The 25,185-nt window shown below is 41.9% G+C and overlaps 1 protein-coding gene and 1 pseudogene across 3 annotated transcripts in view; one reads left to right on the top strand and one right to left on the bottom strand.

The window, feature by feature from the left end:
• PDE8B (phosphodiesterase 8B) overlaps window positions 1-25,185 on the top strand; it is a 202,337-nt gene that overhangs the window by 146,441 nt on the left and 30,711 nt on the right. The window lies entirely within an intron of this gene.
• Window positions 459-930, bottom strand: LOC106804083 (large ribosomal subunit protein uL23 pseudogene; annotated as a pseudogene).

Raw genomic sequence — 25,185 nt, 5'->3', positions numbered from 1 at the left:
CTTTCTAATAGTTTGTCATTAGTGTATAGAAATGCAACTGATTTTTGTATATTGATTTTGTATCCTGCAACTTTACTGAATTTGTTTATCAGTTCCAACAGTTTTTTGGTGGAGTCTTTAGGGTTTTCTATATAGGAGATTATGTCATCTTCAAATAGAGACAGTTTTACTTCTTTCTTGACAATTGGGATGCCTTTTATTTTTTTTCCCTTGCCTTATTGCTCTGGCTGGGAGTTCCAGTACTAAGATTGAATAAAAGTGGTGGGAGTGGACATGCTTGTCATGTTCCAAATCATAGAGGAAAAGCTTTCAGTTTTTTACCATTGATGATGATGATAGCTGTGCACCTGTCATAAATGGCACATATTATATTAAAGTATATTCCCTCTATACCCACTTTAAGAGTTTTTTGTTTTGGTGAAAAAATTTATGTTTAGAATTAGCCGGCTGGGCTCAGCTTAGATGATCCCAATTTTGTTGGCAACATCCAAAGCATCATAGTCTGGAGCCAGTCAAACAGATACCTTCTTCTCTCCATCAGGCTTGATCAAGGTGTTGACCTTGGCCATGTCAATGTCATAGAGCTTCTTCACGGCCTGTTTGATCGGGTGCTTGTTGGCCTTGACATCCACAAAGAACACTGTTGTGTTGTCTTCTATCTTCTTCATAGGTGTCTTGGTGGTCAGGGGGCACTGGGTGGCATAATGATCAAGCTTGTTTCTCGTGGAGGTGCTTTTCCAAGGATATTTGGGCTGCCTTCGGAGTCGCAGTGTCTTGGGCTACTGAAAGATGGGTGATGTGTGGAGCTTCTTTTTTTTTCTGGCTGTGGATTCCTTTCAGCACTGCTTTCTTGGCCTTCAAAGCCTTTGCTTTGGCTTCAGCTTTGGGAGGGACAGGGGCTTCCTTCTTTCCCTTCGACACCACCTTCATGAAAAGTTGTTGAGAGTTTTTTTGTCATGAATGGATGTTGAATTTTGTCAGATGCTTTTTCTGCATCTATTGAGATGATCATATGATTTTTATCTTTCATTTTGTTAGTGTGGTGTATCACATTGATTTGCAAATGTTGAACCATCCTTGCATCCCAGGAATAAATCCCACTTGATCATGGTGTATGATCCTTTTAATATGCTGTTGAATTCGGTTTGCTAATGTTTTGTTGAGGATTTTTGGATCTATGTTCATCAGGGATGTTGGTCTGCAGTTCTCTTTTCTTGTAATGTCCCTGTCTGGCTTTGGTATCAGGGTAATGCTGGCCTCGTAAAATGAGTTTATGAGTGTTCTTTCTCTCTTCTTCAATTTTTTGGAAGAGTTTGAGAAGGATTGGCATTAATTCTTCTTTAAATGTTTGCTAGAATTCACCAGTGAAACTGTCTGGTCCTGGGCTTTACTTTGTTGAGAAGTTTATCATTACTGATTCAATCTCCTTGCTAGTAATTGGCCGGTACAGATTTTCTATTTCTTCATGATTCAGTCTTGGTAGGTTCTATGTTTCTAGGAATTTATCCACTTCTTCTAGATTGTTCTGTCTAGATTGTTCAGCCAATAGGCATATAACTGTTCATAATAGTCTCTTATGATCCTTTGTATTTCTCTAGTATCAGTTGTAATGTCTCCTCTTTCATTTCTTATTTTATTTGAGTCCTCGTATTTTCTTGGTGAGTCTGGTTAAAGGTTTATTTTGTTTATCTTTTAAAAAAAACAGCTGTTAGTTTCATTGATCTTTTCTGTTTTCTTTTTAGTCTCTATTTCATTTACTTTTGCTCTGATCTTTATTTCGTTCCTTCTACTAACTTTGGGCTTAGTTTGTTCTTTTTCTAGTTCCTTGAAGTGTAAGTTAGGTTGTTTATTTGAGATCTTTCTTGTTTCTTAATGTAGGTGTTTATTGTTATGAAATTCTCTCTTAGAAGTGCTTTTGCTGCATCTCATAAGTTTTGGTATGTTATATTTTCATTTGTCTCAAGATATTTTTAAATACTTTTTTTTTTATTTGACCCATTGGTTGTTCAAGGGCATGTTGTTTAATCTCCACATATTGGTAAATTTTCCAGTTTTCTTCTTATAATTGATTCCTAGTTTCATACCATTGTGGTTGGAAAAAATGTGTCATATGATTTCAGTATTCTTAAATTTATTAGGATTTGTGTTGTGGCCTGATATATAATCTCTCCTGGAGAATGTTCCACGTGTGCTTCAGAAGAATGTGATTCTGCTGCTTTTGGATGGAATGTTCTGTAAATGTCTGTTAAGTCCATCTGGTCTAATGTGTCATTTAAGTCCAGTGTTTCCTTATTGATTTTCTGTCTGGATGGTCTATCCTTTGATGAAAGTGAGGTATTAAGTCCTCGACTATTATTGTATTGCTGTCTGTTTCTCCCTGTAGGTCTGTTAATATTTGCTTTTTATATTTAGGTGCTCCTATGTTGAGTGCATAAATCTTTACAAATGTTATATCCTGTTGTTTGATTGACCCCTTTTTCATCATATAATTACCTTCTTTGTCTCTTATTATAGTCTTTGTCTTAAAGTCTGTTTTGTCTGATATAGGTATAGCTACCCCAACTTTCTTTTGGTTTCCATTTGCGTGGAATGTCTTTTTCCATCCCTTCACTTGGAGTCTATGTGCATCCTTAAAGCTGAAGTGAGTCTCTTGTAGGCAGCATACAGTTGGCTCTTGTTTTTTTATCCATTCAGCCACTCTATTGTTTTTGATTGGAGAATTTAGTCCATTTACTTTTAAAGTAATTATTGATAGGTATGGATTTACTGCCATTTTGTTAATTGTCTGCTGGCTATTTTGTATTTCCTTCATTCCTTTCTTCCTTTCTTATTCTCTTCTTTTGTGATTTGGTGCTTTTCTGTAGTGGTATGCTTATATTCCTTTCTCTTTATCTTTTGTGTATCTACTGTAGGTTATTGCCTTGTGGTAACCATGAGGCTTACATAACAACTTGAGTTCGAATGCATTCTAAAGCTCTACATTTTTACTCCCTCCTCCCACATTTTATGTTTTTGATGTCGCAATTTGCATCTTCTTATCTTGTGCATCCATTAACAAATTATTGTAGTGTTAGTTATTTTTATTACTTTTGTCTTTCAGCCTTCATACTAGCTTTATAAGTGATCAACCCACCACTTTTACATTATTTTGTATTTTACTGTATGTTTACCTTTAACAGTAAGATTTATACCTTCATGTGTTTTCCTGTTACTAATTAGCACCTTTTTGTTTCTTCTTAAATAAGTCCCTTTAACATATCTTGTAAGGCAGGTCTAGTGGGGATGAACTTCTTTAGCTTTTGCTTGTGTGGAAAACTCTTTATGTCTCCATCAATTCTGAAGGACAACTTTGCCAGGTAGAGGATTCTTGGTTGACCGTTTTTTTCTTTCAGCACTTTGAATATATCATGCCACTCCCTTGTTGGCAGGTAAAGTTTCTGCTGATAGTCTTATAGGGATTCCCTTGTACATAACAAGTTGTTTTTCTCTTTTAAGATTCTCTCGTTGTCTTTAACTTTTGAAAATTTAATTATAATGTGTGTGGGTCTGTTTTGATTCATCTTATTTGGAACTCTTTAGCCTTCCTGGATATGGATGTCTGTTTCCTTCCCTAAGTTAGGGAAGTTTTCAGCTATTATTTCTTCAAATAGATTTTCTGCCCCCTTCTCTCTCTTCTCCTTCTGGGATCCCTATAATGTGAATATTGGTCTGCTTGATGTTATCCCATAAGTCCCTTAAGCTATCTTCACTTTTTTTCATTCTTTTTTCTTTGCTGCTCTGAGTGGATGAATTCCACTGCCATTTCTTCAAGTTCACTGATTCTTTCTTCCACTTCATCTAGTCTGCTGTTGAACCCCTCTACTGAATTTTTTTCAGTTCGGTTATTGTATTCTTCAGCTCTATGATTTCTGTTTAGTACTTTTTTATATTCTTGATCTTTTTGTTGAAACTCTCACTTTGCTCAAGCATTGTTCGACCTTGGTGATCATATTTATGACTGTTATTTTGAACTCTTTGTCGGGTAAATCACTTATGTCCATTTAATTAAGATCTTTTTCTGAGGTTTTATCTTGTTCTTTCATTTGAAACGTACTCTTTTTTTTTTTCTTCATTTTGCTTGACTGTCTATGTTGGTTTCTATGCATTAGATAAAACAGCCACTTCTTTCAGTCTTGATGGAGTGGTCTCATGTAGGAGATGAACCTTATTGTTCCACCTTGCCCTATCTCTTGGTTGTCTCTCATACCTTTGTGATTGTCCAAGGAACATACTTTGTTCTTAATGGTTCCCAGTAGTTGAGGGTGTGTCAAGACCTGTCAGTGTCCCAAAGGGAAGGATCACAGGACCTCAGGACCTAGGATCTCAGAATCTAGATGTAGGCTGATTGGAAGCTGGACCCTCAAGTCCAGCTTTAGAGTATGCAAATATATCTCTTACAGGCTAGGACTGGGAGATGGGCATTTCTCTCTGCTGCCTCTGCTTTGTGCTCTGGGAGGATAGCCTGTTAAGAACTGGTTCTTTGTTTTTTACAGTCCTGTGAGACCTGCAAGCTAAGCTCCACTGGCCACCAGAGCCAGGTGATCAAAAGGTGTCCCCTGGGCAGCAGCCACAAAAACCAGGATGCCATACACATGCACAAGCTCCTCTTTGGGAGATAGATAACAGTGACATGGAGCAGGGCAGAGGGAGAGCACAAAGATGGCATCTGCCAGCCTCCCAGTCTCTGGAGAGTATTGCAGTCAGCCCCTACATGTGTGTTACATTGGAAGCCTGCCCCTCAGGCCAAAGCTTTTAAGATAAGCAAATAGGCCTCTTTCACAGAAAGATTGGGTGAATTTCAGTTTGCTGTCTCTGCACCGGGCCTTGGAGGTTAGCCACAGTGAGTCTGTGTGAGCCTTTTAAGAACTGTCTATTAGTTCCCTACAGCCTTGTGGGTCTGTGGACACAAGCCCCATTGATTTTCAAAGATGATTTGGGGTCTGTCTCTCAGGCAGAGGTCTTAAAAGTCTAAAAAGTGCCAGATGTGGGGTCCAAACCCTTTGCTCCTCAGGGAGAAGCTGGGAGTTGTGAGTTCCCTCCCAACTTGTGTGTTACCTGGCCAGGGGTGAGATTTATGGCAGGATTGTTTCTCAGCCTCTCCTACCTGCTTTAATGTGGTTTTTTTCTCATTCGCTTGATGTATAGGAGTCGCTCAGCTGGTTTCTGGCTTTCTTCCAGAGGGAACTGATTCATATGTAGTTGTAGATTCAGCATGTCTGTGGGAGGAGGTGAGTTCAGGAGCCTCCTATGTCACTGCCTTAACTCTAAAAATCCCCAGGTCTTATTTTTTCTTTGATTTTCTAGACTTAATGAAGTGATGGAGAAAATGTTAATAATACAGATTAATTTTAAATGTGCATCAAGTCTGCAGCAGTTTCATTGAGAATGGCACAAAAAATTGAAGAAATATCCCTCCAGTATTCAAAAACTACTATGAGATTCAACAAAGAACTTGCTCACATCAGTGACATACACATCTGTTATTTTACTTTTATCGCTTAATGTAAGTGAAAATATCACCTCACATTCATGTCGAAACTCCACTCATTCATCGGCTGCAGCCATAGATAGGCTGCTCATACAAGAGTTCCACATAAAGTCAACAAAAGCATTTTGTGAGAATCAATGGCTATATAGAATTTATCATACAGGATATTTCATATTTTAGTAATATTTAGAAATTGTGTGCTACGCATCCTTTATATCAAGTTGGCATTTTTTTTCTTAAAGGGCCAGATAGTAAATATTTTAGGCCCTACAGTCTCTGTCGCCACTACTCTACTCTGCCATTGTAGCAGGAAAGCAGCCATAGATGATATGTAAATGAATTGACAAGGCTACGCTATAATAAAATTATATTTACAAAACCCCTGGGCCATAGTTTACTGACTTGTGCTTTTTATCAGTAAAATTTATAATCAACATAGGTATGGATATCTATGCATTTTTCAGCAAGCTAGTGGTTAAATCTATACCAGCACGCCATCCTGTCCACAGTCCTCATTCTAAAGGACTTACCAGTGGCTCGTCATCGTTTAGAAAACAATTGTTAGATGTCTTTTAGGAGCAGACAGAGCGCTCTATGATCCTGCCTCTGCCTACTCTCTGCCTCATTCACGGCCGCTTGGCCCTGGCCACACCATGCTCTTCGTAGTCCCCTAAACACAGCAGACGTCTTCACGCCTCTGGGCATCATGCCTACTGCTCCCTCTGGCTGGCCTGCTCCTCCTTCCTCCTGTCCTCCTGGAGAACTCCTGCTTGCCTGACCCAGGTCATAGTTCTCCTCTGTGCTTTCCCCCTGACCACTCTCTCCTCCTCTCACCTACAGAGTGCATTTAGCACTCCCACACTGGACCCAGCTCATCGAGGGCAGCATCATGTCCCAGTGCCCTACATCCTCATCTCCCACTGATGCTACTGACCTCAGTAAATGTGAGTGGAGCTGGTCGCGGCTCCTGTACTTTAATAATCATAATAAGATGTATCAATACACAATAAGATGTATTGAACACTTTGCATCCCTTACTCTGCACATGCTTTTCATATATTAACTCTTGTAATGCTCAGCACAACTCTCAGAGGTAGACACTCTGATCCCCGTTTTACAAATGAGGAAACTGAGGCTTGGAGTCGTTAAGAAGCCTGTCCAGGTTTCAAATAGGTGATATGTGGCGGAACCAGCATTCAAACCCTGAAGTAGTTGGCGATATGGTTATAAAGGAAATACAGGTACATATTGTGAGCAGTCATGGGAAAGAAAGGCTGCCCTGACTTGGGAAGCTGGGGGACAACTTCATGGAGGGGGTGTTGACCGAGGTGGGATAGGAGTTATCCTTGTGGGGAGAAGAATCTCATGCAGAAGTGAAAAGATAACCAGAGGCAGCAGAAGCAAGAATGATCAGGCTTGGCTGGACCCCTCAGTGTGGTGTAGAGTAGGGGGGATTGAGCTGTGGGCAGAGTTGGGGCTCAGACTCTCAGCTGCGCACTTGCTTTTGCCTGGCTTCCTCTGGCAGTCTGAACCCTCCTCTAGGTGCTTCAGGGTCCAGAGCCATTCTGGTGGGCGTGTGGATGGAAGTAAATTATGCCATGTGCTCCCTGCCCCAATCCAACCTCCAGCTACCAATGAAATCAAGTTTATGTGTGCATTTGACGCACCATGAAAGGAAGTTACAGCAGGGCTATTTGGGGGTCCGTGTAATGCTAAGAGGGTGAGGTAGCGAAGGAGGAGGCTTGGGCCTCTCTTGGGAAAAGCTGGAGCCAGGGACCTCTGCTGCTTGTGAAGGTCACTGGAGCTCCTCATGCCGGATCTGGTGCTCATTAGGCACGCAGTAATGTACTTTGAGTGTTGTCAGTTCTAACTGTAGCATTTCCAAGTTCATCTTTCCATCATATTTTGGAGGTATGCAGCCTATCAAAACTTACAATCCAGCCATAGTGGCACCAGCCCCTTGGCCTAAAGGATCTTTTGTTTCAACTGTAGTCAGAGCACTGCTCATCTCTGAGGATAGTATTCAAGCTTCTGGCCTTCACTTATGTGGTGCCTCATTTAAATAATTTCTAAGAACAAAATTCCAAAACATATGATCTCCTCCAGTGCCGTTGCTGGAAAAGAAGTGAGGAGGAGGAATAATTTGGAGCATTCTCCATTAAATTTCCTCTGCCCCATTTTGGAGAAATCTGACTCTTGCAGTCAGCTTCTTGCTCTGGTTTACTGAAGGCTGAATTTCTGGTTGGGATTTCAGGGTCTGGCTCCAGGAGGCTGAAGAAAGCGTGCATTTACTCATCTTCCTCATGACTATCCCATCCCTAAACCCAAAATCCCATTGTAATGAGCGAGTTAAATGACACTTTCCCTTATTATCTTAAACAAGATTGCTGTGGAATGGGAGGCTGAACAGGTGTGACATATGTACGTGGGGGTAAGAGGGAAGGAAGCGACCGGACTGGGTGTCAGCTGGTGCCATTCATTCCACAGGTGCCTGGTGAGTTCTTTCATTCTGAGTATGAACCAGAACTACGGTACGATGCAGAGAAACCACAGGTGCTGCCCTCTCTCAGGCGGCTGGGAGTCTAGTAGGGGTTTGTGAGACGATTTCAGCTCATTAGGACTGTCAGATGCATTTAGGTGCCTAATTACAGAGCACTGGCCCTGCAGTTACAAAGAAAGTAAAAGGCAGTTTCCTAACAAGCAGGTTGTGATCCCTAAGGAACACTGGACCTGTTCTACCAAGGCAGTCCCCATGGGAGGAATGTTTCCTTCTACCCACTGGCACCAGGGACCAGCAGCGCCCGTAAGCACTTGTGCTGAAAGGCGAGGAGCGTGAGAGGCTAACGCAGTGGTTCTCAGCCCTGGCTGTGTGTGGAATTATCTGGAGAGTTTAAAAAAAAAAAAAAAAGATACAGTGATGCCTAGGCCCCAGGGGCTTGGATGGAATGGGTCTGGGGTACAGGCTGGCCATGAGGATTTCTAAGGGCTCCCCAGGGGATTCCAGTGTACTGTCAAGGTCCAGAACCACCAGGCTAGAGAGAGAAGCCTCTGAGGGGTTTGGGTCTGGTGTGATTGATTAGGTTAGCCTGGAGAAGTTTCCTGCTGGACATCTTATAGGGAGACAGAGGTGTGGTTTGACCAAAGAACCGTGGAAGGGCAGGCGAACAGAAGGATGGCCTGTGTATAATTCTTGCAGGGAGGGCCAGGCCACTGTGGAACGCCAGGGGTGGGACCAGGTCTTCATCCTCTTTGTGTCTCCCTCCTGGCCCTGGCCCACAGAGGGCACACAGAAAATGTCTGTTGAGTGACTGTTCGCACCCAGGGGGAGAGAAGCTACAGAGTTTGGGTCACAGTAGTAGCTCCTGTGTGTGCTTGTCCCCAGGCCGTGTCTGGACTAGGGAGAGTGGAGCATAACACGGACTCCGAGGTCCAGCAAGTCGGCAGGAAGGGCTTCTACAAGAGGCACCGGCCCAAGAGAAGGCTGAGTGGGAAAAGCCACTGTCCCTGCTGGCTCTGTGAGCACGTGAGGATGGGGACCCTGCCTGTCTCAGCAAGCTCCTCGCACAGAGCCTGGCGCAAGGGGCGCTCCCCGAGTGGTGGGTGGTGTCCTGCGCAGCTGTCTATCTCCCTCGGATCGGTTCTGGGCACGAGAGCTCCCCTATCTGCAAGGCCTGGCCTGAAGGCACTTTACTTCCTGAAGACGGTGAGAGTTGGGACACATGCAACAACAATTAATTCCATGGTCTCCATCCCAAGCCCTGTTATCCGTTTCAGATGACAGTATTTTTCTTTTCCATGTCTTTTCCACGTTAATGTTTCATGGCTGTGAGATCTCGTAGGGGAAGAAATGATGTGGATGGGATTTATTTAGTTTTCTGTTTCAACTTAAATTTGAAAAATTCACCCAGCATCCTTTAGGCCATGAGAATATCTATTTTTTAAAAAAATCACTGTCAATAATTCATCGTCCTTGTGGCTCTACAGGGCTGAAATGCCACATCTTGTTTCTCCCTCTCGCACTGTGGGGCCCTGGCGAGGCGGCAGACCGGCTGCCCCCTTTAGCCGCAGAAGCATGATGCTCTGGGTAAGCATTCCAGGTAAGGGGTATATCCAGATCATATCCCTGGATAGCACAGTGGTGGTGAAGGGACAGTGTTCCCCCCAGAGGAGCCCAGTGACAGCAGGCCGCAAGGGGACCTGAGCCCCCAGGAGCTGCTGCCCTGGGGCTGTGGGCTGTGCCAGCGGGCCAGGCTCAGGGCAGCTTTTTGCTTCCGAGCAGTCAGAGAGCAGATCCTCACCCACGCCATGGCTGTGTTTCTTCTCTGGGCCCGAGAACCTCAGTGCCTGTGCTGGGGGACTTCCTGGCTGTGGACACGCAGCCTCCTGGGTGAGCGGAGGGCCTGCACGGGCTACAACAGCCTAGCGACAACTGGCAGGCCCTTGGGGTGCGGGCTTGTGCTCCTGTGCGCATTGCCTTATCTCTCGATGACTCAGTTCACACTCAGAGGGCATTGTTTAAGCAGTGGCTCCAAAGTTGTTTTCTGGGTTAGGAACTTAAAGTGGCATTAAAAATGTAGCACCTTTAAAATATCTAATCAAAACTATTGGGGGCTTCAGGGTCCTAGGCTTTAATAGTGACTAGCAGCCTCTGGTGGCCGGGAAGGGCCCTTCAGTGCAGGGGATCCGCGCAGGACGTCTGTGCCAGGGGATGACGCAAAGTCAGGCCCAGAGCAGGCCCTGCAGAGGCGGAAGCTAATGGTTGACAGAGGCCCTGTGGGGCTCTCGACTCATCAGCTTCTGTTGGAGCGGGAGGGGAAACTGCTAGGAAAAAAGACCTTTCACCAGTTCTTTCTGGACAATATTAACTGCTATTTATAAACTTACAAAGAAGAGGGGATGGTAACATTTGGTTTCCAAGAAAACACAAAACAAGTGTCTTTCCATAAAAAGGAAAGGAGAAAAACTTTGCCTCATTGTGTTCAGAGCGAATTTCCTCCTTATGCAGCTGCTGAAGGTGAGCCAGCATTTCGATTTACTTTCTGGGCTGCCGTCTGCGTTCCTCCTGGTTCAATGGTGCAGAGCAGAGTAGGCGCCGTCCCCTGAGGGGTGGGCTGTGTAGAAGAGCTTCCCCTCTTGTGGTTGAACTCATCTCTGGCCCAAAGCACACTTCCTGGCTAGTCTTGCTGGCAGTACCCTTGACCTTCGATTCTGGAAATATCAATGGTAGCCTGGGGAGTTTTGCCTTTTCCTAAGGTTCTAGCAACACTGAGTCACAAACCTAGGTGAGGCATCTCTGCTTGTCTTGCACAAACAGCCCACACGTGTTCTCAGTCATGAACTGGCTCCCTTGGCTGTCCCTCTGGAGTGAGATTGTCACCTCCAACTCATCAGCGGGGCCATGAGGCTGGCCTGGCCTTTGTGACTGCCATTTCCCCAGGGGAGAATAGGGCTCCTCAAGTGTGAACGTCATTTGATTCCCTGAGGAAAACTTGACCTTTAGCATCCCATTTTGGTTAGCAGCATGTAGAGGAAAAAATACGGTTTCATGATGATCTTAGATCCATCTTTCTTCTTCCTCTTGAAGAACTCTCACTTTCTCCAAAATTACTGAGTTAAAGCCACTCCTCCTCTCCCCATCCATCCTGCCAGATTTGTCTTCCTAAGATGCCATTTGAGTCACTTATTTCTATCTTAAAAAACCTCCACTGGCTCCCTATTCCCTGTAAGGTCTGTCTGGGTGATTAAAGTCCCAGGACTTGGCCCCTTGTCCCTCCTGTGACATGGCACACACTGCCCCCATGGGGCATCCACTCTAGAAGGCTCAGCTTCTAAGCACCCTTTTTAGTCCTGGCCCCCAATTTCCACATCTATATCCAAAGGCAGATTTAGGAGTCCAGCTCCTCCTGCTGAATGTCCCCTTCACAGTGGCCTTCTGTCCTTCAGGGCACCAGCTGCACTTACTGGCTGTGTCACACAGCCCTGCTCTTGGGCAAGTGTTGTCTCACCACACTTGTCATCCCAAGCAGCTTTCAGTGTCTCCTCCAGCCTGACTCCTCCTTCCTTTAAGGGCCTCACACAGTGCTAGGTAGGTGACTAAGAAATTCAGACTAAATTAGGTGATCTGAAATTATTCATACGTAAGTTACGAGTATCATATCTTACAATTTAATCTCTGGAAGGTACTTGATGTGCTGCCCAGAAGGAATAAGACACCCTCTATTCTAGTCTGGTTTTATTAAGTCAAGTAGACAGTATTCAGATATATGAAAACAGAAAGAAAAGCAGAGAGGCGTGGAGTAGACCCCACTTAAAGATGTTGAAAAAGAAGAGCAGGGCGTAAAAGAGATGTTTGGACCAAAAAATTATCCAGATTTTCTGCCAGATGAGGTATTGAGGGGGTGAGACAGAAAGGAGAGAAAGAATGACTCCAGATGAGTGGCAGGGCATTGGCTAGGGCCTTCATGCAGTCCTGTGATTCAGAGGTGGGAAGGGATATCATGGGCACTGGAGGGAGGGAGGCCTCCACGGGACAAGAGAAGCAAGGAGGACGGGGGTGTGCCAGGCTGAGGTGACACAGGATCCGGTGGCTGGTTAGATAAGCAGAGGAGAGAGGAATCCAGGGTGACTCCAAGATGACACACTCTATCTGAAGACGATGAAGTATAATACACAATTGATGATTTATTGAGTGTTTTGTGACAGGCTCTGGGCTGTTTTAAAGGCATCATCCCAGTAATCGTCATATCAAGCCTGTAAGATAGTATTGTCCTTCCTCAGCAGATGAAGAAACTGATACTCAGAGAGCAGTTATGCAGCTGGTAAATGTCCAAACTTGGCGTCAAACCTCGCAACCATCGCACAGCTCCCCCTGGTGGTGCCTTTGAACAAATAATGTTTTCACCGCAACACGCGACTCACAGTGTAAACACACTCAGCTGCTTTTATAAACCATGGAGGAAGCGGACGTCATGAAAGAGACACCTCAGGCTCATCCTCAGTTCACATTCCAGGGAGTTTTTTTCTCCAACGTTTTACTGTGAAAATTGTCAAGCATACAGCAAAGTGGAAAGGATTTTACAATAAACACCCAAATACTCAACCCCTAGATTCTACCTTTTACGTTTTACTATATTTGCATTATCTATATCTCTCCAAATACACATTCCTCTATAGATCCATCAGTACATCTTATTTTTCAAAATAAATTGCGCGTATCAGTACTCTTCCCTCAATACTTGAGCATGTATATCATGACCTAGAGTTCTAGATTTGCTTACATTTTATATAAGATTAACATGTAAAGAAATGTACAACTCGTAAGTGTGCCTTTGCATGAGATTTGACAAATGCAAATGCCTGTGTAACCTAGACCCCTAGGGAGACACAGAACATTACTAGTACTCCAGAAGACTTCCTTCATGCCCCTTCCCAACTGACCTCTGCCCCCTCTTCCCCAGCAGTAACCATTGAGCTGATTTTTTTTCACCATAGATTAGTTTGCCTGTTACAGAATTTCATCTAAATGGAGTCATACAATATGTGCTGAATTGTGAAAGGCTTCTCTCAGTCGGTATAATGTTTGTGAGACTTATCTGTGTTTTGGGGTCTATCCATTTGTGACTCTTTATTGCTAAGTGGTATTCCACTGTGTGAATATACCACAATTTGTTTATCCATTCTGCTCTTGACAGACACCTGGCTTGGTTACAGTCTTGGGCTATTATGAATGGAGCCGCTATTATACCAGCCTTTTTGTGAATATACATGTTTATTTCTCTTGGGAAAATACCTAGGAGTAGACTTGCTAAGTCGTAGGTCAAGTGTATGTTGATTTTTATAAAAAATTGCCAGTCCTTTTCCCAAAGTAGTTTAACTGTTTGACCTTCCCAAGCACGTGCATGAGAGGTCCAGTCATGCCCATCCCTGCCAGCAGGTGCTGTGGCCAGATGTTACAATGTTAGCCATTCTGTTAGGCGTGTGGGCCTCATCAATTTGCATTTCCCTGATAGTCATGAGTCCTGATAGTCCCTGAAGATGGTGAGTACTCTTTCATGTGTTACCAACATTGTGTATATCATTTTTTGTAAAGTGTCATTCAGATCTTTGGCCATTTTAATTGGGCTGTTTTTATTATTGAGTGGTGGAAGTTCTTTATATATCCCAGACATCAATCTGTTGTCAGATATATGTTTTGGTAATAATTTCTTCCACTCTATGACTTTTCTTAACAGTATTTCTGATTAACAGAAATTGTTTTGTTTTGTTTTGTTTTTTGCTGAGGAAGATTCGCCCTGAGCTAACATAAACAGAAGTTTTGAATTTGATAAAGTTTACTTTATCAATATTTTATGGTTGCTACTTTCTGTGACCTGACTAAGAAAACTTTGCCTGTTCCCAAGACATAAAGATCTTTTGTATTTTCCTCTAAAGGTTTTATGGTTTTATCTTTTATATTTATGTCTCTAATCCATTTCAAATTCATTTTTGTGTGTGGTGTGAGATGGGATCAAGTTTAATATCTTTCCATACGGGTCCAGGTATTCAAGCATCATTTGTTGAAAGAACTTGCCTTTCCTCGTTGGTTTGCTTTGGCACCGTTGCCAAAACTCAATGCCTGTGTGGTGTAGGTCTGTTCTGGACTCTCTTCTGTTGCGTTGATCTTTGTCGATCCATATGCCTGATACATACTCTCTTGATTACTTTACAGTAAGTCTCAAAGTCAGGTAATGGAAGTTCTTCAACTTTGTTCTTTTTCAAAATTGGTTTGATGTTCCATGTTCTTTGCATTTTTATGTAGATTTGAGAATTAGCTTGGTAATGTTCACCCGAAAACAGCCTGCAGAGTTTATTATTAGGATTGCATGAAGCTATAGATGAATTGAAGAGAATTGATATTTAACATCATTGACTCTTCCAATCCACAAAAATGGTAGAGTTCTCCACTTGTTGAGATCTTTCACTTCTCTCAGCAATTTTACATAGTTTTCAGTATAGAGGTCTTGCGTATCTTTGTTAAATTTATTTCTAAGTATTTTATTTTTTCTGATGTTATGACAAATGGCGTTGATTTCTACCTTCATTTTCTAAATGTTTGTTGCTAATATATAAAAATACAGTTGATTTTTTTATTAACCTCATATCCTGTGAACTTGCTTGGTTGATTTATTAATGCTAGCAGTTGCTTTCTAGGTTGCTTAGGATTTTATCAAACATAAAAGGTCATGTCTTTCACATCTATTTATGAAGGATCTTGGTCTATGATTTCCTTTTTTAAAAATGTCTTCATCAGGTTTTGCATATTAAGATTATAGTGGCCTATTAGATGAGCTTGAAAGTGTTCCCTCCTCCTCAAGTTCCTGATCGAGTTTATAAAAGATTGGTGTTATTTCTTCCTTAAATGTATGATAGATAGAATTCACCTGTAAATGATACTGGCCTAGAATTTCTTATGTGGAAAGAATTTTGATAAGAAAATCTTTTTTCCTAAGTTTTTCATAAATATAGGAAAATTCAATTTTTTCTGTTTCATCTTATGTCAGTTTAAGGTATGTTGTATTTTTCAGAGAATTTGTTCATCTAAATTTTTTGGCAAAAAGTGGATCATAATATTCTTATTATCTCATAGTGTCTCTAGGCTTTGTGGTAATAACCTCTCTTTCATTTCTGAAATTGATATTTCTGTTCCCTTTTTTTTTTTAATCTATCTAGGTAGGGATTTATCAGTTTTGTTGATCTTTTTGGAGAACCAACGTTTAGGCTTTGTGAATTTTCCTCTTGTTTATCTGTTTTGTTGATTTCCTCCTCATCTTTGTTATTTCCTGCATTCCTTCCACCCACCTCAGTCTAGTTTGCTCTTTTTTTTCTAGCCTTATAGGTGGAACCTTAGGCCATCATTTCTTTTTACAGCTTTATTGAGGAATGGCCGACATACATTACACATGTTTGAAGTGTAGCATGTGATGAGCTTTGTTGTACACATACACCCATGGAGCCGTCACCACAGTCAGGATCATGAACGTCTCCATCAATGTATGCTCAAGAGTGTCCTTGGGCCCCTTTGTATTTCCTCCCCTCCTTGCCCTCCTTTATTTCCAAGCAACCACTGATCACTATAGAATTTTTCATTTTCTATAATTTTATGTAAATAGAATTATAGGTTATATACTTTTGGTGTGGTGTCTTTCACTCAGCATAATGATTTTAAGATTCACCCATCCCCTTGCATTTATTCCTTTTTTCTTGTAACAGCTTTCTTGAGATATCAATGTACCAAAAATTTACCCATTTAACGTGTACAATTCAGTGTATTTTAGTAGTTCATTTCTTCTTATTGCTCAGTTGTATTCTATTGTATAACTGTACCATAATTTGTTCATTCATAACATCCAAATGTTGATGGACATTTGGGTTGTTTCCAGATTTGGTTATTACAAGTAAAGTTGCTTTGAACATTCATGTAAAAGTCCTTGAATGGACACATACTTTCATTTCTCTTAGGTACATACCTGCATCATTTGCTAGATGCGTGTTAACTTTTTAAGAAACTTCCAAACTGTTTTCCGAAGTTTGTTTGTTTGTTTTACCATTTTACATTCCCACCAATAATATGAGAATTCAAGTTGTGCGTGTCCTTGTCATCACTTGGCGTGGTCAGTTTTTAAATTTTAGACACTCTTATAATTATACAATGGTATTTCTTTGTGGTCTTTATTATTTCCCCAATTACTAACAATGTTGAGCATCTTTTCATGTACTTATTTGCTCTCTGTATGTCTTTGGTGAACTGTATGTTCAAATAGTTCACTCAATTCTGAATTGGATTGTGTGTTTCCTTAACGTTGAATTTTGACAGTTCTTTATATGTTATAGAAAAAAAGGCTTTTATTGGATATGTGAAAATATTTTCTCCCAGTCTGTGGCTTATCTTTTCATTCTCTTAACAGTATATTCCCAAGTACAGAAGTTCTATGAAGTCCAGTCTATCAGTGTTTTATGGATTGTGCCTTGGTTGTTGTGTCTAACAAATCTTTGATAACCCAAGATCACAAACACTTTCTCCCATGTTTTCTTTTACGAGATGTATAGTTTTACCTCTTATATTTAGGTCTTTGATCCGTTTTGAGTTAATTTTTTGTGTATGGAGCAAAGTGTGGATTAAAGTTCCTTTTTTTGGCGTTTGGATAGACACTTGTTCCAGCTCCATTTAATGAGAAGACTGTCCTTTCTTCACTGACTTGCCTTTGCACCTTGTCAAAAACCAATTGACCATATATGTGTGGTTCTGTTGCTGGACTCTGAATTCTGTTCCATTGATCTATTTGTCTCCCTCGATGCTGTTGTGATTACTATAGCTTTATTATAAGTCTTGAAATCAGTAGTGTAACTGCTCAAACTTTGTTCTTTTTCAGAGTTGTTTTGGCTATTCTAGTCCTTTTATTTCTGTATGAATTTTAGAATCAGCTTGCCAACCTCTATAAAAAAACTTGCTGGAATTGTGATTGAGATTACAACTGAACATTTGGCAAGAATTGACATCTTCACAATATTGAATTCTGTGATCCGTTAACATGGTCTAGCTCTCTATTTATTTAGGTCTTTTTAAATTTCTCTCACTACTGTTTCATAGTTTTCAGTGTATAGGTCTTATTTATCCTGTTTCAGATTTATTTCAAAGTATTTCATATTTTTGGATACTGTTTAAGTAGTATTGTTTTCTTAATTTCAATTTCTGATTGCTCATTGTTGTTATATACAAATACAATTGATTTCTCTATATCGATTTTCTATCCTGCAACATTGCTAATAAACTCACTTATTATGTTAGTAGCTTTTTTATAGATTCCAGCAGATTTTCCAAATAGACAATGATGTCATCTGCTAAAAAACAGTTTTACTACTTCTTTTCCAAACTGGATACTTTTTGTTTCTTTTTCTTGCCTTATAGCACTGGATAGAACCTTCATTGCTGTGTTGAATAGAAGTGATAAAGCAGACATCCTTGCCTTGTTCGATTCCAGGGGGAGAGCATTTGTTCTTTGACCATTAAATATGATACTAACTATAGGGTTTTTTGCATATAATACTTATTAGGTCAAGGAAGTTTCTTTCTATTCTTAGTTTGCTGAGAGTTTTTTTAATCAGGAGTGGATGTTGGGTTTTTGTCAAATCCTTTTAAAAAAATCTATTGAGATGATTATATTTTTTTCTCATTTAGTCTTTCAATATGGTGAATTATATTGATTGATTTTCCAGTGCTAAATCAATCTTCACTTCTTGGGATAAACCCCACTTGATGTACTATTCTTGATTTGCTAAAATGTGAAGAATTTTTGCATATGTGTTCATGTGGGTATTAATCTCTAGTTTTCTTTTCTTATAATGTCTCTGTCAGTTTTGGAATCAGTGTAATGTTGGCCTCATAGAATAAGTGGGGAAGTATTTCTTCCTGTTTGTTTTTCTAGAAGAGTTTGAGAATTGGCATTCTTTATTTCTTAAATCTTTCATAGAATTTCTCATCTGGGCCTGAAACTTTTCATTTCACCGATTTTACCTATTTTTGTGTGAGTGTTCTATTTTATTGATTGCTGCTTTGATCTTTTTTATTTCCTTTCTTCTGCCCACTTCAGGTTTACTTGCTATTCTTTTTCTAGTTTTTTAGGGTGGAAGCTAAAGTTACTGTTTTCTAACATAGATATTTACTGCTATAAATTTCCCTCTGAGTATTGCTTTAGTTGCATTCCAAAATTTTGATATGTTGTTATGCAGGAGGTCCCAAGACCACTCAGATGTTTGGTCATTCACTAGAAGGACTTAGGGACTCAGATGCAGTGGTACTTATGGCTATAGTTTTATTACAACAATCAGAAAAGGGAAAAGAGGCAGACTCTGTAGGAAAACAGGCATAGGCTTCTAATGTTCTTCCCTTCCCTTCCCCGGATGGTGTCACACAGAACAGGCTCCTTTCTACAGCAGCAGAATGAAACAACATGTATGCAGGGTCTTCACCCAGGTGCTCAACATCGGAGATTTTTATTAGGATCTGATCCCATAAGCACAAGAACCAGCTACACATATCAAAATTCTTATCTCCCAGAACGAAAGCAGGTGTCAGTACCCCAAATAGGCTAAACAGTCTTATCGTTGTAGGGAACATTCCAAAAGTCAAGTTCCCAGACACCAGCCACTGGCCTCTCCTGCAAACAGGCCCTGCTAAAGATTGCAACCTCAGGCCTACTCTCTTAACTCTTTCCTGCACAGTGTGTTCTCATTTTCATTCAGTTCAAAATACTTTCTAATTTCCCTTTTTATTTCTTCTTTGGTCCATGGGCTATTTAGAAGTGTGTTTTTTAGTTTCCAAATATTTGGGGATTTTACAGATATTTTTCTGTTACTGCTTTCTAATTTAAGTCCATATGGTCAGAGAACACACTTTGTATGATTTGAATCCATTTACATTTATTGAGACTTGTTTTATAGCCAGATTAAGGTCTGTCTTAGTCATCATTTCAAGTTCATTTGAAAAGAATCTGTATTCTTTTGTTGTTGGGTAGTGTTCTGTAAATGCTGATTAGGTCAAGATGGTTGATTGCATTCTTCATATCTTCTATGTTTTTACTAATTTTTTTCTAGTTCTATCAAGTGCTGAAAAAACTATGATTGTGGGCTTGTCTATTTCTCCCTTTAATTCTATCAATTTTTGTTTTTTGTGTGTTTGAAGCTCTGTTATTAAGTAATGTACATTTATTTTTTTTTATTTTTTATTTTCTTATTTTTTTTGTGAGGAAGAGCAGCCCTGAGCTAACATCCATGCTAATCCTCCTCTTTTTGCTGAGGAAGACCAGCTCTGAGCTAACATCTATTGCCAATCCTCCTCCTTTATTTTTTTCCCCAAAGCCCCAGTAGATAGTTGTATGTCATAGTTGCACATCCTTCTAGTTGCTGTATGTGGGACGTGGCCTCAGCGTGGCCGGAGAAGCGGTGTGTTGGTGCGCGCCTGGGATCTGAACCCAGGCCGCCAGTAGCAGAGTGCACGCACTTAACTGCTAAGCCACGGGGCCAGCCCTAAGTAATGTACATTTATGAGTATTGTGTCTTTCTGATGGATTTGACCCTTTTATCATTATGAAGAGTTCCTCTTTGTATCTGGTGATACTCTTTGTCTTATAATCTATTTTATTTGATATTAATATAGCCACTCCAGTCTTCCTATGTTTATGAGTTTGCATGATGTATCTTTTCCTATCCATTTACTTTCAATGTCTATGTCTATTTAAGGTTCATTTCTTATAGACAGCATATAGTTGGGTTTTTATTTTGTCAGTTTTAACAATCGCTTTGTCTTAATTGGAATGTTTAATCCATTAACATTTAATGTAATTCTTGATATGGTTGGATTCAAGTTTACCATTCCATCTTTTGCTTTTTGTTTATTCCTCTGTTTTTTGTTTTTATTTCTCTGTTTCTTTATACAGGCCTTCTTTTAGATTATTTGAACAATTTTTTAAATGCTGTTTTATTTAGCTATTGGCTTTTTTTTTAAATCTCTTTGCATTTTTTAAATGGTTGCTCTAGGGATTACCATCTACATCCTTAACTTTACACAGTCTGCTTACCCTAATATTGTACCGATTCATGTGAAATGTAGAAACCTTGTAACTGCAAGGTCCGTTTACCACTGTCCCTCCTATCCTTTATGCTATAGTTTTTGTATATGTTACATCTATATATATTATAAACCCCACAAGACAATGTTAGAAATTTTGCCTTAAACGTGTAAGTGTTTTAAAGAGATTGAGAAAATTTTTTCAGTATTTACCCAAACACTTGCCACTTCTGAGCATCCAAGATTGAGGAGAAGGCGGCTTGCACTCTTGTTCTGTCCTTCACCCTATCTCCTTCCCTTGGGCAATTCCCCTCAGCACTCGGCCTCAGTGCCCCTCTCTACAACATGTCGGTAGGTGTCTTAACTGCCTACAGGCCGCAGACTGAACCAGGCAGTCTCTCCCCAACACACCTCAACTCTAGGATCTCTAATTCTTGAGAAATTGCTTTGTTAGTGTGGATCTGTAGACACTGAAACAGTTGCCAGGGGACAGAGCAGTTTCCTTCCCAGGAAATCTTCAAATAGTTGCCACATGTGTGATTTAGAAGCTGTGCTGTTGCCCCTGATGCGGCCACTAAGGAAGCCCCGGCTGTGTCTCTAGGACCCTCTGCTGACAGTTGTTGGTGGGGTGGTGAACAGTCCCCTGCGCTATGCTCTATCGCCTTCTCTCCTGAAGCAGAGCCTCCCGCAGTGTCATGGCGAGTAGTTTCATCCCTTGAGGGGCTGCTGTGAGAACCTCCTGGTGATGAAGGCTGCCCGTGAAGAGCCCCAGGAGGGGGGCAGGGTAGACAGGTGGAGCAGTCTAAATGATCCCAAATAAACTGTTACCCAGACAGGACCCAAACTTTCACAAAAAGTATTTAAATTTTAAGGCTATTTGGGTTTCCAGCTGCTTTCAGACAGGAATTTGAAATATGTTTTTCTGGTACATCTTCAGCCTAATAGTCCCAGAGTCTGTAAAACTGAAAAGCTAGGATAGTAGAAATAAAACGCCATCCCTTGTTTAGAGTGAGACTGTATCTCCTGACTGTATTTGATGCCCTCTGTTCCTCTCTCCCTTCCATCAGCCAGACCACCCCAGAAGATTAAATCTCCCTAACTGTCCTCCTGCAGCCAGCCTGTCCTCCCAGAGCTCTGCTCAGCCATTACTGACTAGAAGGAAGAGTTACAGTGACGGCCTCCAGTGGTGATGCTCCTGCTTGGGCTCGAGCGGCATTTTTATTGTGTCTGGAAGGGAAAAAAATCTGTCCGTGCCTCATGGGATTTGTATACTTTCTAAACATTATGAATGCTGCTTGATGCATCCATCTTGTTACCCTTTTCCAGGGCGGAGGAGTGTTGTTTAATACTCCACTTGGGCCTTCACTCCTAAGGGAGCATTTCCAGACCAAATTAGGTTAATGGTCTCATTGACTATACTTCTTAGCAGGTGGCACCAGCTCTCAGACCGGCAGCCTAGGGCCAGAAATGGCTGCAGCCTTCTGAGGAGTGACAGAATGAGAGGCACAGGCAGTTCTGAACTGTGCAGAGAGCACCACCAAGAATTAGGAGACGATAATGGCGGCTGGGAACCACGTCAGACCCTGTGCTGAGCACAGACCCGCCATCGGACACATGCGGAAACTAAGCTCGGAGGGGACGGGCTGCCAGGTCCGCCTGGCTGCTAGCGGGTCAGTGAAACTCCTGCAGCTTCTGCGGCTGATGCAGTGCCCCCTGCCCCCAGCAGTCTTAGCCTGGCCAAGACCAGGGGGGTCGTCTATATTTGCGTTCACTCTCTCCCAAGGGACGCCCTCAGCTTCCTCAGAGGAAGGGGGGGCCCAGTATGAGGGGCTCCAGACCTCCACCCCACCTGCCGTCCCACCTGAAACAGCTCTGCCTTGCCTGTTTTATATTTTGTGAGACTTATTCATATTGAATATTTTTCTTTAGAAGGAGTCACTTTCAAAACTTTATACCCTCACAGTAATCACTACCATAAAATGGAATACGACAGTCACTAGCCATATGGAAGGGAACAGTAAATACAGATATAATAGAAAAAAGCCCACAATGATATTAAGTTCTAGACAGCCACTGCTGTTGGCTGACAGCTCTGAGACTGAGCCCCGTGTCCTTGGAGAGGAGTGGGTGTTAAAGACACACCAGCACCCTGCTGAGGCTTTCTCCTCGATATGCTCAGAAGCCTTGGGAAAACACTGTAGGGCAAATGACTTGAACACATGATTGGAGGTTATTTGGTGTCCGGTTTGGGAGTGCCCTGAACTTACCTTTAACCCCTCGACATCCCCCCCCTGGTGAAATGCTTCCTGAGAGTTCTGTTTCGTTCTATGTCGCATCCCCAGTGCCTAGAACATTGCCTGGCACGTAGTACACACTCAGCACATGTACAGAAGGAATAAATTCACTGTGACAGCACTTGTTTGTTGTCCCCCATTGGACGGTAAATCCCGGCAGCACAGGGTCTAGGTCCGAACCATCTTTGTCTCACGGCCCAGTACACATTTCTCGAGTTGAATTAGAAGATGAGGCATCGCTTGGAGATGGGGGTGATTGTTCACAAAATGCACACAGAAGTCCTAATGAGCAGCGTTTTCAGAACCCAGGACACACAGTGATGAAGCTGTTGACTCTTCTGTCCTCTCATTATTACCAGCTTTTCCTTTGTGCTGTCACCGCCTCTGCGTTAGCTCTCAGAGGACCTGATGTATTAAGCGAAGGTCCCGCGGCTCGCTTCTGTCTGGTGCTAATCACAGTGCACACACAGCCCTGGTGTCATTACGTGGTGTAGTGGCTCTGGTGAGTGCACCCGGAGGGGGAAGTGGGAGCTCCCTGCACTTCCCTCTTCTCTTGACAAAATCTAGCAGGCACGTGGGTTTACACGGAGAAGTGTTTAGCATAAGTGCCATCAGTCACTGAGGATTCTGTAAGAACAAGAAACTTTAAGCACAGGGAAATTTCTTTCTGAAGCTATTTATGTATATGTTTGTCGCTGAGCAGCGAGGGGACACCGGCTAGAGGAATGACAGCATAAAGTGAGAAACACAGATGTGCTGCCTATGTGGAAAGTGCCCAGTAGGGCACACCGCATATGCTCAACGCACGCTGTAAAGGAAATGGTTTCTCTCAACAAAAATCAGTCCTGAAATAGCAAGCACTGTGAACGTCACTGAATCCAGCTTCTCAGCCAGCACGATACAGCTATGAAAGAGAAGGCAAAAGAACTAGCGTTATCTGGGCACCCAGGATGGGCTAGGCCAGTGGTTCTCCAAGTGTGGCCACTGGGTCAGCAGCCTCAGCCCCACAGGGAACTTGTTAGAAAAGCAAATTCTCAGGCCCACCCAGACCTACTGAAACAGAGACTATGGGGCTGGAGCCCAGCAATGTGGTTTCACAAGCCTTCCGGTGATTCCCATATAAAGAGCAGCTTGAGAGCTCCTGGGGTAGGCATTTTGCATACATTATTTCATTTGATCCTCTTAGATCCTAAAAAGCAGGTGTTGGTCCCCATTTACACGTAAGGAAACAGACTCAGTGAAGCTCGTAAGTTCTCTGAGTTTACACAACTAGAGATGGACATATGAGATCTGCCGGCAAGCCTATGATTTCTCCACTTGAATCAGTGTTTCTCACATTATAAGGTGGAATCAGATCACCGAGACTAAGTGTTAAAATGTGGATTCTGATTCAGTGAGTCTGCAGTGAGCTGAGAGGGGGTAGTTAACAAGCTCCCAGGAGTTGCCAGTGCTGCTGGTGCACGGAGCACTCTGAGGAGGGAGGCCTCGTGGATTACAGCGTGGTCACCAGACCTGCAGCCTTAGCCTCCCCTGGGAACTTGTTAGAGATCCAAATTCTAAGCCCCACCCAGACCTAGAGAATCAGAAACTCGGGGTGGGGCCCAGCAACCTGTTTTAACAAGCCCTTCAGGTGATTCTGATCCATGCTGAAGGTAGAGAACCACTACATGGTTCCATATTAGAAAACGCAATACAGTCATGCACCACATAGCAACGTTTCAGTCAACGGTGGACTGCATATATGACAGTGGTCCCATAAGATTAGTACCATACAGCGTAGGTGTGTAGTAGGCTGTACCATCTAGGTTTGTGTGAGTACACGCTATGATGTTTGCACAACAACAAAATTGCCTAATAACACATTTCTCAGAACGTATCCCCGTCCTTCGTTAAACAATGCATAACTGTATTTGCGAGGTACAAAGCAAAGTGGTTCTTTACATTGTAGGTATTTGAAAGCCATTAAAAGAGAAACTGGACAAGGGAAAAAAGAGAAAACATTGAAGCTGGAATGGTGGCTCACATTAAGTGTTTTTCCATGAGATAAGGATACAAAAGTGACGATCCCTGGGCTCCATAATGAGAATACTTGTCTGTAAGCCTCTTGAAAATGCGTGTTGCGTGGAGGGCCGGTGGGCTCTAGCACTGACGTAAGTGAATGTTCACCCAGGGATACTAGATCAGGCTCCATCTGGCACTGCACAGGAAAGGGACGCTTAAATGTTTCCAAGAAAATATCTAACAGCAGAGGAGATATATCCACTCTTGTCTGGCGTACAGCAAATTACCTGAAAAAAAAACTTGGGATTTTTCTTTTTAATCTTGTGTAATCTTAAAAATTCATTTTCATTTATATCCAACTAATGCCTGTTGCTTTGATGTAAGTAAAATTTTAAATTACCATCAAGATAAAAGGGGAGAGATGATGTTGTATTGAGTCTATTAGGCTCATGAAATTAACTGAAGTGAAGAGATCTGACACCAAATATCAAGATCGGAATCCATGCAATTTCTCCTCTGTCTTGATGCTGCAGTATTTTGAGAACCCAGGCTCAGAATCCATGAAAACAACGTCCACAGCTTGTCCATGGCTTTAGGAGCTCTGTAAAGATAATCATTGAGGACAGGGATCCAGAATGTTGCAAGAGGTGTTTTGTTCTGGTGTTTGGGGGATATTGGTGTTTGTTTGCTCTTTGGATGGGAATTTGGAGAAGTGTATTTTCAAGTGGTTTTTGAAAATAGAGCACACAGAAAAGATCTTT

This window comes from Ceratotherium simum, chromosome 4, assembly GCF_057802395.1.
Source record: "Ceratotherium simum simum isolate JZ-2026a chromosome 4, ASM5780239v1, whole genome shotgun sequence".
Taxonomy (NCBI): Eukaryota; Metazoa; Chordata; class Mammalia; order Perissodactyla; family Rhinocerotidae; genus Ceratotherium; species Ceratotherium simum.
This window is presented reverse-complemented; position numbering and strand designations above follow the sequence as displayed.